The sequence below is a fragment of the Diorhabda carinulata genome, chromosome 1, assembly GCF_026250575.1.
Source record: "Diorhabda carinulata isolate Delta chromosome 1, icDioCari1.1, whole genome shotgun sequence".
Classification (NCBI taxonomy): Eukaryota; Metazoa; Arthropoda; class Insecta; order Coleoptera; family Chrysomelidae; genus Diorhabda; species Diorhabda carinulata.
The window spans coordinates 19,566,720-19,584,605 of NC_079460.1; the positions used below are offsets into that span (position 1 = coordinate 19,566,720).

The 17,886-nt window shown below is 29.6% G+C and overlaps 1 long non-coding RNA gene across 1 annotated transcript; it reads right to left on the reverse strand.

The window, feature by feature from the left end:
- Positions 1-15,206: 15,206 nt before the first annotated feature.
- LOC130897217 (uncharacterized) lies at positions 15,207-16,453 on the reverse strand. Its single transcript, XR_009059674.1, has 3 exons — positions 16,317-16,453; positions 16,138-16,204; positions 15,207-16,079 (listed from the first exon to the last, which is right to left on the reverse strand). It is a non-coding gene; the product is annotated as an uncharacterized LOC130897217 (long non-coding RNA).
- Positions 16,454-17,886: the final 1,433 nt, after the last annotated feature.

Consider the following 17,886-nt stretch of genomic DNA (forward strand, 5'->3'; position numbering starts at 1 on the left):
TTCGAAACCTTATTAAACCAAAAATTAAACATTTTGTATTTTTTTGTTTCAGCTTTCCATTTCCTCGATGAAATTTCAAGGAGTAGGCAGATTGAGACCACGGAATCGGATCTCTTCTCACCAATGAACGAATCATCATTCTATCCCACCCGTCTTCTGTTCATATGTATATACATATTTATATTTTTGAAATTCTCGACGTTTTGGCTTCCACTTTTCTACTTTGAAGCGTCCTCTACACGCATCCGCCAAACCATCCACACTTGCAAATCGGGATTTTTTGTGATGTGAGTGTAGAACCTGCTTAAGGGTTTCGCATATTTGAAGCTACTTGAACCTTTTTCGTGATAAAATATTTAGCCCAAATTCGCTACATACTTTTTACAGAAACATAAGTCCAAGGAAAGGCGAATTGTTTTTTTATCTTTCAAATAATATACCACGCTGTATGTTACAATATAAAATAGAATGAAGGGGATTATTGGAGGTTTATAAAATTATGTACAAATATAGTGAATTCAATGACACAGCAGTGATTATATTTAAACGAGCTTAACATTTTTATATTTACACAAAATATACAACATTCCATATATGTCTCCATTATTGTTAAGGTGAAATGTTGACATTGGAACAAATATAGCTCACTCAAAAAAAATAAATTTGTTTTGGAAGTTAATCAGATATAACAATTATTTACTAATAGAGAAAATATTATTCGTATCGTTTTTCGATTTCAATTTTTTTTTAATAAAAAATTAAAGTAGGTACGAGCCCCGTCCCATTTCAGTTGGCCCACTTAGAAAAATTCAAAATTATTAAACTTAATTTTAAAATGCCAAAAAGTAGCTGTTAGTAAAATGTTTTAAACTTTTAGTTTTACGTCTAAAATAGGTTTTGGATGAATATTGTCAAATATTTTGAGTGATATTTAATATGATGGAAATAGATAGGTCTTGTTGATAATAATTTTTTATGCATATACAAGGATTCATTGTTTCCAAAATTGTTTCATTAGATCTAAAATATGCAAATAATAAAATAGGCTGTGTAAGTCACATTTTCACAAAATGTTTTTTTAAGTGACATATAGATTTTTGAAGTAATAAGGTGAATATAATTTTTAAAATGGGTAGAGGAAAAGTTAGAAAAAAGAAATCGCGAAAGTTGTAAACATGTCAAAATACTGTATTTTGTTCGAAATATAGTTCGCTTGTATAAAGCAAATGGTGCTAACTATGGTCAACTGAGTGTACTTTGGAGTAATGCAGTGGTTGGGCGGGTTTCAAGATCCACATGTCACAGAGAGGCTCAAAAATTAGGATTTCGGACATATGTAACACCTTAGTTTAATACATATTTTTCTAAATTTAAATTTTCTTTACATAGGCCAAGGAAAAGCCATTATTGACTCAAATCCAAAAGAAAAATAGACTTAAATGGACCAAAGAGCATAAAAATTGAAATTTTGAACAGTTGAACTGTATACATTGGAGTGATGAGTCTCGTTTTGAAGTTTGCGTGAAAAGTTCCTGGATATTTTAGAAGAATTATTGTTGCCAACAAGAGAAGTAACTTTAACCACTGGGAAAGCCTTTATTTTTCAGCATCATGGAGCAGCATGCCATAAGTCAAAAAAAGCCTCTAAATGGTTCTCAGACAACAATATTCCACTTTTAGAGTGGGTTTTAAGTAGTCCAGATTTATCACCAATAGAAACACTTTGGCATGAAATGAAAAAGCAGTTGCGTGCAAATCCAACTAGAACTGTCATGGAATTAAAAGAAAAACTACAAGAAATTTGGGATGATTTTACTCCCGAATACCGCCAGAATTTAATAAACACCATGCCTCAAAGAATTACGGCTGTTATTAAAAATAAAGGGGATGTTACGCAATGGTAACTTTTAAAAGTATGTTTAATATTTATGCTTTCCTGATTACAATTGGTTTTTTTTTTTTTTTGGTTTGTAATTATAACATATGTTAAGACTTGTAACTCCTGTAAAAGTATCTAAGATGTTTATAGAAAATATAAAGTGCTCAAAACGAAACAATTTGCCGGTTTTTAATAGCCGAAAAAGCAATAATTAGTAATTTTTTTCAATTGGACCAACTGAAATGGGAGGCTCGTAATCGATTACTGATTTAAAAGATTGAACGATCTTTTATTCAATTCAGGAGGACATTATACAATAACTAAGAGGTGAGATTATATGTGAACCATACAAGGTATTCATTTGAAAATGTATCGCTTTCTGTCGGCCTCTATAGAAAATTCAAAAATAGAAAGCCCTTAAAGTTCGAATGGAAAGGGGTTTGATTTATACCTCATTTCAAAGATCTTTTAACCCACATACTTGACCTTTCTTCGTGAGAAATCTGGTGAAAACCAGTTTTAGATATTTTGATGAATTAAAATGAATGAAACTACTTATTGGAACGATAAGGAAAACTTTTTTATTAGTGGTTTTATGAAAAAAAGTTATTCTTGATAAAAAGTTCTGCATGGTCCAAAAGTTAAAATGCAACCATCATTTTTCTTTATATTGCAAGCTCAATAATCTTTAGTAAATTTCTCCATTTGATTCTGCCCTGTGTTATCTTTAAATTTTTCGTTTTTTATCTTTGGTGTTTTCGGTAACTTCTTTTATCTTTAACGCATCCTTGAAGTTTACCGTCTATTAAAACGTGGTCTATCTGGTTCGAGGTCTTCCATCAGAGATGTACAAGTAGATATGTGAAGCTGTGTGACATAATTGGGTTCTTACTATTCTAAATTTTTATTGCTAATTCGACCAGCAGTTTTCATGGCATTTCATATTCAAGCTCTGATCTCTTTGCTTCACTTATTAGAATTTTTATGTCATATTTTTATATTTTAATAGTGATTTTTCTACTATTCTCTCTTTATCGTATTAATGAAAGATTGAGATTCAACCGCTCTGTATGTCCATTTTTTTCTTCCTGTAAGGAAATTGGCTTAATTATAAATTTTCTGGCAGGTGAATTGATCAAGGAGCAATAAAATGGTCACCAATAAAGTCCGGTTCAACGCTTCAATATTTCTTCTCGCAGGGGCATTTAAAATCTACGTGTAGAGAGCTTCAGGAGAAAGTTTTTTGAAATGTTAAAAAGTAAACATAGGGTCGCTCGTTTTCAAATTGACGCATTGTATTTGTGAATAACGAGAAATGGTAAAATTTCATATGTACAAAATATGCTAAAATATTGAAAAAGTATATCAAACTGTATAAAGGAAATAATTTGATAATATTCTTCTGTGAAAAGATAATATATCCCTATATCATCAAACATAAACAGTCTAAGGGAACGGTTTATAGAAAATTGATCAAGATTAGAATAACTATTTATAGCGTATTGTTATCATTGCTAAAATTAAAGATTAACTACTGAAGTTTTTGATCTATGAATATTCTACTGTGCAACATATCGGAATGTGCATTTACCTCGTACTCTAATACAAAATAATCTTTGTCTATTATACCCGAAACTTTTTTTATAGAACAACCAAGCGTATTAAAATTTTATATCATTATGTTGGGTGACATAAACACTTCATTGTTCATTGATTAAAGAACACCATACACCAATGATGTAGTATCATATTGCGGTAGTGAAAGAAAAATTCAAACTGGTTTCCATCATAAAACACCATCAGGATAATCAGAAATGTTTTTTTTCTTCAATAATACAGAGGGTGTCGCTATTAAGACTAGTCTCTAATTCTAAGAAGAGTATAATTGCTTTACGTTCTTTTAATCATTATCTCTTTGTTTATTGATACGTTATTGTACGTTTTATAATGACTTGTCGGAAACTATAACCAGTTCAGGTGGGTCACCCATCAACTGATTGCTGATCCTAACCTAGAATGATATTCAGTGGATATTTCAGTTTTTGTGCGTTAATTCTTCCATGATAATTATTTAATTGTATAATAGATTCTATATGTTTAATAATTTTTATCGAGTAGTAAAATTTAGCACCAAAATTTTTATACTAAAAAGCTATTTTTATATTAAGATGCCGAAAAGTATAAAAAAACACAAACCATGCCAATGATGCTGCTCATTAATAGAAGCCAGCCATTTAAGGGGAATAATTTTTAATGTTCAAAAAAACCATAGACATGAAACAACCCGTCAGATGATAGCATTTTCCTACCGGTCTTCCAGAATAGGAAAGATCTTATCAGATTGCGAATATTCAGATAATGATCGAGTTAACCCGATCATAGTTTCCGAAAATTCCTTTAATACATACTGTGGAGTGTGATAAATATGGAATACATTAATGTTAAGACATTATTGGAAACAAAAGTTTAAACCAGTCATGGCAGCGAGGAAAATATGTGAAATTGTATGTGATGACCCAGTTAATCGTTTTAATAGTGGAGATTTGAAGATCGTTATCAGATCGTCCACCTGCGTGGGATATTGAGGTTACAAGATAAGCTGCAGAAATTCAACCTAGTACCAGCACTCGCCGATTATAGAACTCCTTTGGATCTTTTAAATATACCATACATTGCAATTAAAAATCATCAGGTAAGATTTATGAAAGTTGTCGATTAGTCCTACACGAACTAACCGAAATTAAGCGAAACGTCGAGTAGAGGTTGTAAACAGCTCCTCACCGTTCCTAAAGATGAACGTTTTGTAATACACATTGTTACTTGCCATGAAAAATGGATTTATCTAAATAACCCGAAAATGGAAAATCAGTGGGTCGGTTCGAGTGGCAAGTCTGGTGTGTCTGGTAGAGTTATGAAGGCTTAGGGTACTTCGAAACCATTCCACATGATTGAGGTATCAATGCTAACGTATATAGTGGACAGTTGATCCGAATATTTGAGGTTTTAACAGGAAAAAACCATTTATTCAACCGAAGCCGGGTTCTCTTATAACAAGTCAATGCTGTGAAAGTAACACAGAATAAGATCGAAGAACTTGGTGGTACTGCTACCACATCCAGCCTTTAGTCCGGACCTTGCATGTTAAGATTATTATTTATTCAGATCCTTAGCGAAATTCTTGCGTGGGATAAATTTGAATCAGACGGAGAGGTTGAAAATATAGCATGATAATTTTTTATATTTAAGCCCAAATAATGGTTCTACCAAGGTCTCAAAGAGCTTTCTGAACGTTGGGTTAAAACATTGGTAACTGACGTTATTTATGAAACACTGTCTATAATTCAGTTAGACAAATTCGTTGACAATTTTGGCAAATTTATTATTACCAGTTAACAAAAAGAATTAGTTCAATCTAGTTCAAGTTGCTTAGAATTTTGTAACTCGAAAAAAAAATTAAATCCTTTGGTAGTAATAAGCATCTATTTGTCGAAGACTGCACAATTTTGTGGTCAAGTCATTTGACACAGAAATGATTTAACTGTTTAATTTAACAAAATGTAGAAATTTAATGTTGGGAAATTGGGTTTCTAAAAACAATTTTATTTAAATTTTAGAAAGCTTATTATTTCGATATTAATACTTTGATAGTTGAGCCGTATAAATATTATTTCTAGATGTCTTTACTTCTCGAAAAGTACTTTACAAACTTGCCGTAAATTATTTCGCCACTCCTGATGGGAACATTTAAAATCTGTTAACCATATATTAAGTTATACAATGTGTCCCTTTTTTATGCTCCATACTTTGAAAAATCATATTTAACTTTTGCTTCTACTTACTATTGTATTCGTTACGATTTATTCTAAACTGACCGTCCTCAACATCTTAGTTAAGTGGTCCATATGTCCTTTAGTTACTTGAAGTTCCATTAACATACTTACTTACCCCTATTTTTGTATTGATATATCTTTAACGATCATAAATATAATTAATTATAGCATAGAGTGTTCAAAATAGTCTTGACATCCAACGAGAACAGTAGTGAATTAAGCTATTTAACTCGTGATTCTATTAGGTAACAGCCCTAGAAAAGAATCTGATCCAAATATTTGTTGGGTCTTAAAATATTTTATTTTCATAGAATATTAAGAAAAGACAAATCAATTCCAAATATTTTATATTACAAGAAGAACCGCTAGTATATTCTAATCTATCTTTTCTTCTAAAAATAATTATTATTTCACCATTCCAATTACGTTTATAGGTATAAAGAAATTAGATAGTTCCATTATGCAAATGTAAGAGAATCATTAATTGTAGGAAGAAACTAATTCGACAAAAGTGGCGTTCTATGTTTCGTAATGTAGTTGTACAGAGCTGTTATTAGAAGTTAGTTTATTATTTGTTCCGTTTTATCAGTACGTACAGGAAACATATTGTGATAGCCTAGTTGTGACCTAAAAGTATTTACCTCGACCCTAATATATTCAACCCCTACATATATAATAAAACACGATCACGAAATTCTGCGATTACCGCTCATCACAATATTAAAAATGCTCAACAGTTATGTGGTAACTTTTTCAATGAATTTAATACTGCTGATTGAAGAAAAAAACGTAGGGATCACGCGAGTTAAATAACTCAACTCACAGCTTTGTAAAAACTATTAAGCAAAGAAAATAATTAATTAAACTTGGTTTTCCTAATTCGACAACTGTACTTATCGAATGTCAAACTATTAAGAACACAGTGTCCGTGTACAAGCTGTCTTAAATAATAAATCTCATTGTATACAAAATCTATAAATAATTAATTATAGAAATAGATATTTATGGTCGTTAGATTCACGTGTAATGTAAAATAAAAGTAAGTAATTTGATACGTTGATGTAACTAATACAATAATAACTAGAAATTAGGTAAGGTCCTTCATAATTGTCTTAAATTAAAGACAAAAATTAGGTAATCCGAGACGATACGTTAATGGAAGGACACTTTGTATCCCTTAACTATATGATTAACAGATCCTAATGGTTTCCATCAGGAGTAGTGAGATAATTCGCGGTTAAATGGAAAACTGAAGTTTTTTAAGATATCTGAATTTTCATAGATGTTTTTATTATTAATGTAAGTGACGATAATTCTGAATAGGTGAATAAAAAGTGGATGATAATGACATTGGATACGGTATTCTTTTTAATAATCTATTAATGAAACTCAATAATTGTTTACACAATTTAACCCCAAGGTCTCATCAACCCAAGACTCGCACACCCACTTTACTTTTCTTTTTTCTGAATAGTTTCTTACACAGATCTGGGCATAAAGCATCCAACAATTCGCCGTCTCTTGTTTTATTGTCGTTTGAAGATTGATATCACAATATTAGGGCTTTAATATTTTGCGAATTACTACGATATAAATGTATAGGGAATATCGACGACATCCCTGTATCCATCGCTAATATGTTTATTTTGATACTTTTACAATGAGGATAAAAAGTTGTTTGGTTATACTTGAATAAAATTTAGAATTTAGAATTTTTGCTAGAAACATTCTAATAATATACCCTTGGTTGTTTTTAAACAAATTTAAAGGTATTCAAAATAAAGTAGAAGTTAGTATTTTTGCGTTATGATTTGAAGGGTAGTGATCAGAAAAAGAAAGTCAGTTCGAATGACAATCTTCTAAAATATTCCTTTAAATGGGAAAATACGGGGTAATAAAGCAATTAAATAAACATGTTTGCAAACGAAGCCTTCTCAGAAAGGGATAAAAAGGCCCCGAGCGCTATTATTCATAATTTATACTGAATAGCTCCGCATCTTACTACCGTTCAAATTGTACAATTTGTACGAAAAGATTTTACAAATATTGACTATTTGGTACGAAGAAATGTTCACTTAAAATCGTTTAGATATGAGGGTATTATAAACTCGATTCATGAGTAAAACTTTTTAAATCTAAAAATAAATAGGTACGAAACAATTTATATTTTTAAACAACTAGGTACGAATAAGAATTAGCTATACTGCAAATTCTAATTTTCGTTTAATCATCCTCATTTTATGAAGATGGTTCTATGTTCAACTTATCAATGAGTAGACGCCTACTGAGTAATAAATTGTTTTATCATATTTAGAAAATACTGAAACACATTATTTTTTATAAACAGAATTTTTATTTTTGCTAAAATTATTCACTGTATAAAGTAATTATTTTGATAAACATGAACTTTTGGAACGATGTCAACTATAATCTATTAACAGATATGTTTTTCTGATATTATTATAAGGGGGTAATGTTAGCAACACTTTATATTCAATAATCGAAATCATAATTTAGAAATGCAACCATTTTGGATATTTTTTCACATTTATTGGTTCTAGGGGAAAATTTTGAGACCAATAAATACGCATTTTAAGTGACATTCTCATGTCATAATCTGGAAATAATATTTTATAATAAATAAGATAAGTATTGCTAACTTCACCCCTTATATTATAACAGAAATGTTGAAAAAATCCTGTGGCTAGAACTGTGTGGTTACAATGGGTTTCGTAAAATTTCAAGTTTCTATCTTTACTCAAATTTAAGAGAAATAAAATTAAAACTCAATTCTTATTACCACCTAGCTGGGGTGATATCTCTTAGCTACGGTCGAGGGTGAGCTGAATTTTGTCGCACAGATTCAGAAACATCGTGTATATTAATTGTTATGTGATTATTATTTTTTACCTTTAGTGTTTATAGGAATAAAACTTTGAAAAATTTTGTTTAACAGTGACTCATTTTTAAGCCATATTCACTGGAACCTCTTGCTTTTGAAATATCTAGATAATACCTTATCTTATCTACTCGTGTAGTGGATGCAACTCAAACATGATGTCATCAGTGCGAAAATATTTTAGTAACTGAATAAACAAAACTGCATACACCCCAAAAGTGTTAAAGAGTTCTAACGATAATTTTGAGTTTTAAAGAATTTTATTCTTATGTTCCGCTATACTTAATGCGTTCCCAGTCATTTATCTAATATATAAAAATCTAATTTAGAGATGTTTTTTAAGTGTACTAAAATAAGTTAGGTGATTAATTTGACCAATTTACATCCCCTGTCAAAAATGTACTCATCATTTAGTGGAGTCATATCTGCCATATTAAAATTTGCCGACTTTTGGACTTGAATGATTAATGATTCAAATGGTGATAATGAAATGAATAATTTGTGATTAGCGATAGTGAAACAAATCTTAGTCACAGTCTAATTCGGTTTGAAATGAATTAACATTTGAATTATGAAATGTAAATGCCTTTAGTGAACTATGGGGCGATCCATAAATTACGTTACACGTTAAGGGGGTGGGAAGGGGTCGACGAAATGTGACAAGAGGGTGGGAGTGGTCCTAAATTTCGTGACGTCACATTTCAAAAGCTGTTATAATCTAAATGTTAAAACACGAACTTTAAACTATTACTTCAAGAAAACCTCAAAAAGATGTACAATTATATCTGTGTAAATATAAGACATAGATAGGAGAGTGGTTATTCTACCATGTCTAGGAGCAGGAGCAGCTGTGTATAAAGAAAAAAACGTTTTTGAGGCAGACAGGACAATATCAATTGCAGATTATAAAAACCGGTTCGAAACTCTTGCAGACAATTGTATCTACCATAGGCATAGATACCTCATTTTATAAATTTATTATTTTTATAAATACTCGTTACTAAAACGTCGTCTGTCAACTACGAGATAACTAGTTTGCTTTCTTTTCTAGGATGTCAACTACGAGTTATCTCGTCCGGTGTTTATAAGTTTATAACAGACGAAAAAAAGTAATTTAGGCAATCTTTACCGTAAACTATATTCTGCATCATACAAAGCCTCTAATCAACACAAGTAATTGCATAAGAGGCAACAAGAAGTTTTAACTATCGCGAAGTTACGTCCTCAAAGAATTGCCGCTAGATGTGCCAGAAAACTTCTTTGTGTGGATGATGACGATGATGCTGTATGGTTAGATGAAAAAAATTATGACAAAACTAATGTTCCTGACATTAACAACAACAAACGAAAATGAAGTGGCTGCTATGCCAGTTATTAATAATTTAAAGGAATGGATTCAAAGTCCTTGGACTCGATATTATTAAGTTCATACCTTTAATTAATATAATTCTATTAAAATTTTTTGTTTTGTTTAATGTTTGATGTTAATTTTATTAAAAAAATATTTTAAATAGAAATAAAACTGATTTCGGAACCGCTGTTTTCATTCATTAATTTCCAAATGTAATTTGAAAAATATGTGACGTCACACTAGGGTGATGGGAGACTCATAAATGTGACCAGCTGTAACTTGGATGGGAAGAGGGGTAAAAAAACATGAAATCCGTATGACATTATTTATGGATGACCCCTATTTAGTGGATGTTAGAAAATTGAATGAATAGAATATTACGCTGTTGTCATTTTGACAATTCATTTAGGTTTATTCTTTTATGCATACAAAATTGAATTTCTAGTCGTATTTTAGCTTTAAGCTGGAATCATTCTTGCAATAGGTTAAACCCTGTAGGTATAAATTTATTCTAATATTTCATTTACTTTTACAAACAAATATATTGTATACACAACCAAATGTGGTGTATAAAAGTCACTCGCATATCCTTGAAACTATATATTTGTGAAAGATCGAGATTATTTGTTTAGTTATAATGGCGCTCTGTTAACGGTTTGTGTAAAACACCAAGATCATGAGTCATGAAAATTCTTAATATATTTTGCTACTCTCCGTGTATAGCCTCGCTCAACTTCCATAAACAAAACAATTATTTTAAATGATTAATCTTTCTGGTCAACACTCTTTATCTTTGATTCAAAACAGGAAATGTGTTTAAAACTATTATGTATATCGTATTTTCGATAATCCTTGACTTTTAGATGAATAAGGTTTGTTTATTGCTAGTCGTCTGTCATAGATCCATAACACTTTTAAGACACAATTTAAAAAGGCATAAATAAACCACTTGATATATTCTAGGAACTCAAAAATCTAGTGACTAAGTGGACTTTTAATGATCCATATGAAGTGGAACTGATATATATTTTTTGTTGCTGATAAATCAATTCAATTAAATATTATACGAAATCAAATACAAAAATTAACCTAATCTACATTTTAAGTGAATATCATTGTAATTAAATGATTATTTTTTTTAGATTAATCAATGGATTATTATTATAAGGTAAAATAAAAACAAAACAGCAACCAAATTTTTTCCTAATACTCTTATTATCTAAAGCAGTTATTCTCCATAACCATAGATGGTTATGGAGAATTATTCAGTGTTAAAAATAAATCTATAATCACGTTTTGAAAATAATATGTCTCATATTATCTTTTATAACTGCTAAATCGTAATATACTAAACTTTGTTTACGTTTAGTATAGTATATACTGATGAATTTAAACTCTTAATTCAGGTATTATTGATTACTTTTTCCATTTTCACTTTTTGTTTTCAATAATTCGTATACGGAAATTCCGATCGTTTCACATACATATTTCGTTAAAACTAAGCAACATGTTAAAATTTGGGAATGGGCGTAGACAATCTTTATATTTCTAGTGAAGAATAGTAAAAAGTAATAAAACATAATTTTATTGTTATTTTGTACCCCATATTGTGGGTAATATATGTTTTTTTTAAACAGATGTTCTTGCACACTTTTATTTGTATGTATATAAAAGTAGACATAAACTGTGATTGGGTACAATATGGTATAGTAATCAATAGTTTGAAATACGTTAAATAAATTCTTTATTTAAAGACAAATAAAATTCACACTATTTTCCAGAGAAGAAAAATATTTGATAATCATTACTTTTAAAATGATTTCTTATAGCTGAGATTATTTTTATTATAACCATCACAAATAATTGCTCCTGTTGACAAATGAAAACGTGGGCATTTTGTATTCACGCCCATATACATATAAATCTCGCTTAAACCTGATTTTCACACACCTTTATATAGACATCGAGGAAACAAATATTAAATAAACTATAGGAAAATCACATTCTCAATTAAAAATTGCTTTGAGATGAATTTACATACTTTATAAAACGATCACACATTCCATACAATATTTAAACAAAATAAACATATTTTTTTTTTCAAATACTTTCAATTTCTCATACGACCCTCGAGTTATAGGCCTTTAATGTTGCGAAATCAGAACGCATATTTAAGTATATTTTCTAAATTATACATTCGAACATTACGAATTTTTAATGGATGATTACTTATATCCATGTCGTGTGTTTGGCAGAATAAATAATCCTACACTACTATCTGAAGACTAGGAGCGGCTCAGCCCAATGGTTAACCATCCGTAACTTTTGCAATCTGCAATCACAACCTGTACAATCTAAAGATAGCAAAAACGAATTTTTTAATCGATTTTTCAACAAAAAGTTACTCGTTGTTTAACTCGATAAATAGGAAACTGTTCGCCATAAAGAGACAAAAAAACTATAATAAATGTTTGAAGTGGGTACGTTGCACTTTTACACACTTCCAGAATCTATGGAGGATATTTCTTTGAACTTGGAACAGCAAGATTCTGCCTCATGCCGTCACATTGGAAGTTTATTATATCGACCATTTTGTTCCTTGTTATATATACCAAGCTTTTAAAATATTCCAAAGAAATTAATCCATTGTATTTAACTCAGGGGAACGTGGGGGCCTTGCAAATGGACTTTATTATTCTCTTTCAAGTTTTTTCTTTCCTTATGCCAGTAATATGATCTTCGGTAGTATGTAGTACAAATGTTTATTTATTTATTCATTAGTTCTCCAAGATATGTTTGATTATGTTTCAATACCTCCTGTAAGAATTTTCAATAAATAATCACAATTTATCATAATTCTTCAGAATTTCTCTGTAACGGTTTCCTTAGTATGTACTACGATCTAAAACTTTACATATCTCGTAAACCATGAATTTGTCGTGTTAAACAAAGTATTTGTTTAAAAATCGATTTAAAAATTAGTTTTTGCTATCTTAAGTTTGTATAGGTTTTCCATGTAAAGTTACGGATTGTTAACCATTGGGCATGAGCCGCCCCTGGCCTTCAGATAGTAGTGTCACGTCATCTATTCACTCCAGAATTTTTTGCATCAAGTCCTGGATTAATAACCCGAGGAAAAAAAATTAAATAAACTATGAGATTCTTGATGAGAAATCTTTATAAAATGATCGCACATCCTATACAACATTTAAACAAGTTTTATATATATTTTATTAAGCCCTCTTTTTAAAAACACACTATATAAGATTGATGACTCGAATACACAAGCAACTGCGACAAGAATTAATAAAATGGCAATCAATGGAAGGATATTCAGCCTCAGCGCTCTCGATCGATCATACTCACTTAAAGTACTAATAAGAAAACACAGGGTATCAAGAAAAGAACTTCGACATTGAATGATCGAATAATTTCGACGTTATTGGTCTCCTGCCTATCGGTGATAATAGGCCAATTATAATAAAATTGTTAAAAAGTATACGTGTAGCAAAAAATGGGACTAAAAGTTTTGGTAGCGAATAGTTGCGTGCCGACGAGGGCAACGAGCAGTGCCGGACCTCTAGTAGCCGAAAAATATAATAATCTTCTATAAGCAAAATAAAATAATTTATGTATTGCAAGATATGACTAGATTCTTATTGTAATGTCAAACGCTATCGTATAAAAAAATTGACCCCTAGCTACACTTACGGGCATTCTAGACCCCTCGGAGGTTCCGCGGACTTATGTCCTGACTTCCCAGTGCAAAATTATGGGCACACCACTGTTAGCGAAGTTTTCACATCAACAGACATCAAATTATCCCTCTATTTCTGGAAAGTCTTTCATATAGAAATTTGTATTATTATTATTCCTCGATTTAAATAATTATTAATAAATATTCAGCTCAATAGTAAATCAATGATGGTCTGTCTAAATCTGATAACACATTATTTAATTATTATTCAATAAATTAATAATTAACGTCATCAATTTTTAGTACATATATGCACTGATGTATCCTTAAATCAGAGTTCCATAACATTATTTAACAATCAAGAATTACAACCATTTATTTTTTCCTTATTATTTTTAACTCTGTATAAATTGACCTTGATATTGGAGAATATATTAAAGTTAGAAATCTCAAATTATAAAAAAATATTTTTACAGGATCAGATCTAATTTCAAATCCAGCAGCGTAACATGATTTGAGAAATAAATCAACTGAAATCAATAAATCGAATTGTTCAGTCCTATAGTTTTCCATTTTTCTTTAATGCTCATAAAGTCTTGTATATTGACTGTACCTTCTTATACAGTTGCACTTTCTGCAAATGGACCTAGTTATACAAGTGTGATTTGTTTTCAAAAGATACTGTTCAAATTAAAACTATTTATAGGAATAAATGCCTACTTGAATAAAAAATTTTGACTATGAAATATCACTTATTTTGTATTATTCTGAAAACATTCACTGCATACTATGTTACTAATTATATATTCAAAAAATTGCGTGTCTGTTCATTTGTTTGTCTGTAAACTCAACCTTGAAATCCAAGAAGCCATAACCTTGAATGCTTAGTAACCTTCAATTAAATAGGAATGTATTATTACTATTTATAAAGATTTGTTGAAACTGTTTATGCACTTGTTTGGAAACAATAGGTCAATCACCTCGATATTTCTAAAAATGTATTAAAACAGCTTGGAAATTATTTCTACCAATCCATGATACTTTGGACATATTTGCATTACTTTGTGCTTTTAATTTTAGTTAGAACTTGTTGAAAGTAGATTTTTTTATGCATACTAATAAATTTCAATTCTATATAAACGTTTCTAAGGCAGAAAGAGCTTCATTTAATTGTACCATTGACTGGGTTTTCATGTCTAATGTCAAAATTTCTAATAACAAATGCAAACCCTTTTCCTATTCCTTTGCTTTAGTAAGAAACAACTAAAAGACAATTAATCTTTTATCCAATAATATTTTGCTAATTCTTCAGGAAATCATCAGTCTTACAAACTCTTTTATTAAAAAAAAGTTTGATGTTATTAATGAAAGTTCAGTATCAAAATGATCAACATGAGTATGTAAAACAAAACTATTTGGATTGATTGAAGATTCACAATTTTTAATTTTGAGAAAACAAATTTAATTACAAATATTTAGGTTAAAAACTATCCTTTAATGTACATCCACATAGAAGGACAGCTACTTTGGGGAATAAGAAATACAACCAATTTATTTAAATTCATAATTTATTAAAAAATTATCAGCCTTTTTATAGAATAACAAATTTAAGATTCCATCCATTAGGGAAAGCATGCGACAAATATATAATTATATAAATCTGATTGAAAAATAATATAAAGAAAATTGAATGAGAAAAAGTTTGGACATCTGCCATTTAAGTTATTTAAGAGTAACAAAAATTAATATCAAAGTGCATAAATACATAACGATTTCACATAATTATTTAATCTACTTCAGATATTTAAATCCTAATCTGTATTTTTGCATTTTCCAGGTTTGAACATTCTGGATAATTGCTTTTATAAATTGAAACTTAATACAGCTTATCAGTGAAGACAAAATATTGATTATTTGTGGCACTCTTTATACTTTCATAGAAAGACTGAGTACTTACTAACTGCACTTGGAAGTTTTTTGTTTAAACTAAAACTCGTTTAAATATAAAGATAAAATTTTGATCACACTGTATAAATTTAAAAAATTACCAGAGAATAGATGAGAAACCTCCTGGAGGTACCCTAGTTTTTTTAGGAGCTTCTTGTCCATTTTTCTTTTCATCTTCTTTATTATCATGAGCAGGTTCGGTATTTTCATCAACAATATTTCCATTTCCATTTTGTTCACCATTTTCTGCTTTTTCTAGATTATTATTTGGTTGGTATTTTTCCTTAGAGTCAACTTCTTCAGTGAAACAGCTTGTAATAGTAGTTGGGGGAATGTTTCGTTTCTTGCTAGGAGTAACAATTTCGGTATGAGAATTAATGCCGAAAATGTCGGTATGTCCACCACCTGGCGGCTTGAGAACTCTGCTGGAATTTTTTTTTTCGATTAAACCAACATTGAAACTAGTAGAAGTCATTCTGAAACAAGAAAAATTCTAAAAATCAATGATAACAAGCTAAATCAAGACTTTCTTACATAAATTTTTTTAATTTTCGAAGTAATTCTGAAATTCTATTGTCTCAATGCCGGATGACTCACTTGTCTGTAAAAGGGAGAAGTTGACTTAAATGTATCACTAACGTACATTTATAAATTTTATTATTAATCAAACATTACAAATGCATAATTTTATACAAATTTAAAAGTACATTTACCTTAAATTTTCACGTCCAGCAACTCCAACTGACTGAACCTCTCTAAACTTTCTTAGACGGTTAATTTTTGTTTAGTTTAAAATCAAAATGAACTTTCGACCTCGAATATATCTCTCTCCCCACCAATCACAGTAAAGATTACACAGAAACTTGCAAATAAAAAGAAATGAAAGAGTAATGGCGTTCCAGACATTCACCAATAGGACAACGACCTCATATCACATGACCTCCATTTACTGCGTTCGGCACTTGTCAAAGTATGTAGTGAATGACGCATGACAGGAGCGTTCTTCAGCATTAATTTATCAATTTATGGAGTAATGAATTAAACAAATAGTTATTAAGAATAGACTATCATATTTTAATCAGTAATATATTATCTTTTCATAGCTCCTTGTTTATATTTTTATAATAATGTTATATCATTACTCTTTTTCTTGTTAATAAAAAGTCTTTATTGTGAATCCCAGTTGACATTCTTCCATGTTAAAAAGCAAATCTGTTGATTTATTTTCAAGAGATCTCCATATAAAATTTCTATGAAGTCTGTGCAAATTCCACAAATTGTTACAACATTAAGGAGTCTATTTCTACCATTTTAAAGTGTGTACTAGTTTATGATAATATAAAATAAAAAAGTTTTTGATCAAGAATAATAATTCTTCAACTACCTATTATTCATTTTTAACTCATTTTATCAAACTTTTCTAATGTTCATTCAATTCAAAATAATGCGGCTAACGACCAAATACCCAGTATTTTTTTAACGGGAAAACCAGTTAACTTAGTTAGTTTTTATATATAGCTAAAGGTTATATGCTAATATTAAAATAAAATAAATTAGAGAAAGTTGTCTGATAATTATACCAACGGTACCTATAATTGATTTTGAAATTATTCAATGAGAAATTCGTATTATTTAACATAAAAAAATTTCAAAAAGTATTTTTGTTTATATAAATTATCATCAAAACTATACTTACCTCTTATTATGTTGACAACAAAATTAAAAACACACTTATTTTGTTTTGAACCAAATATAACACTTGAAATAGGGGAAGTATTGGAAAGATGTTTCACACTATATTTTAAAACTTATTTAATGAGAAGTAATTAACGCCATAGAGTCTCACTAACATGTAGCACATCATTATTGAAACATTTCTTAGAGATTTAATTCAATTTTTTGCTATAAAATGAATTTTGAAAAAATGCTGATAAATACACTGCGCCGTGAAATTAACATCTCCTTTACAATCGAAAAATTGGCCATAGGAAATTTTTAAACTGACCAAGTCAATTAACCCATTAATGCCCAGAATTATGAACTTTTCCTGAGATAATTTTGGTAGTAATAGAGTATTTTCTGTTAAAGGTAAACAAAAATATGCCAAAAAACAAACATTTTTTTGAGTTATAGTTTTTGATTTTGAGAGTGGGTTGCTAGTGATCCCTTGGGCACTTATGAAAATCAAAAGGTCTAATATATTTTTTTATTCAACAAAATGAAAGAAAAAACTATTAAAATTTTTAAATGTTATGGAACTCATCAAAACACTTGTCATGTAAA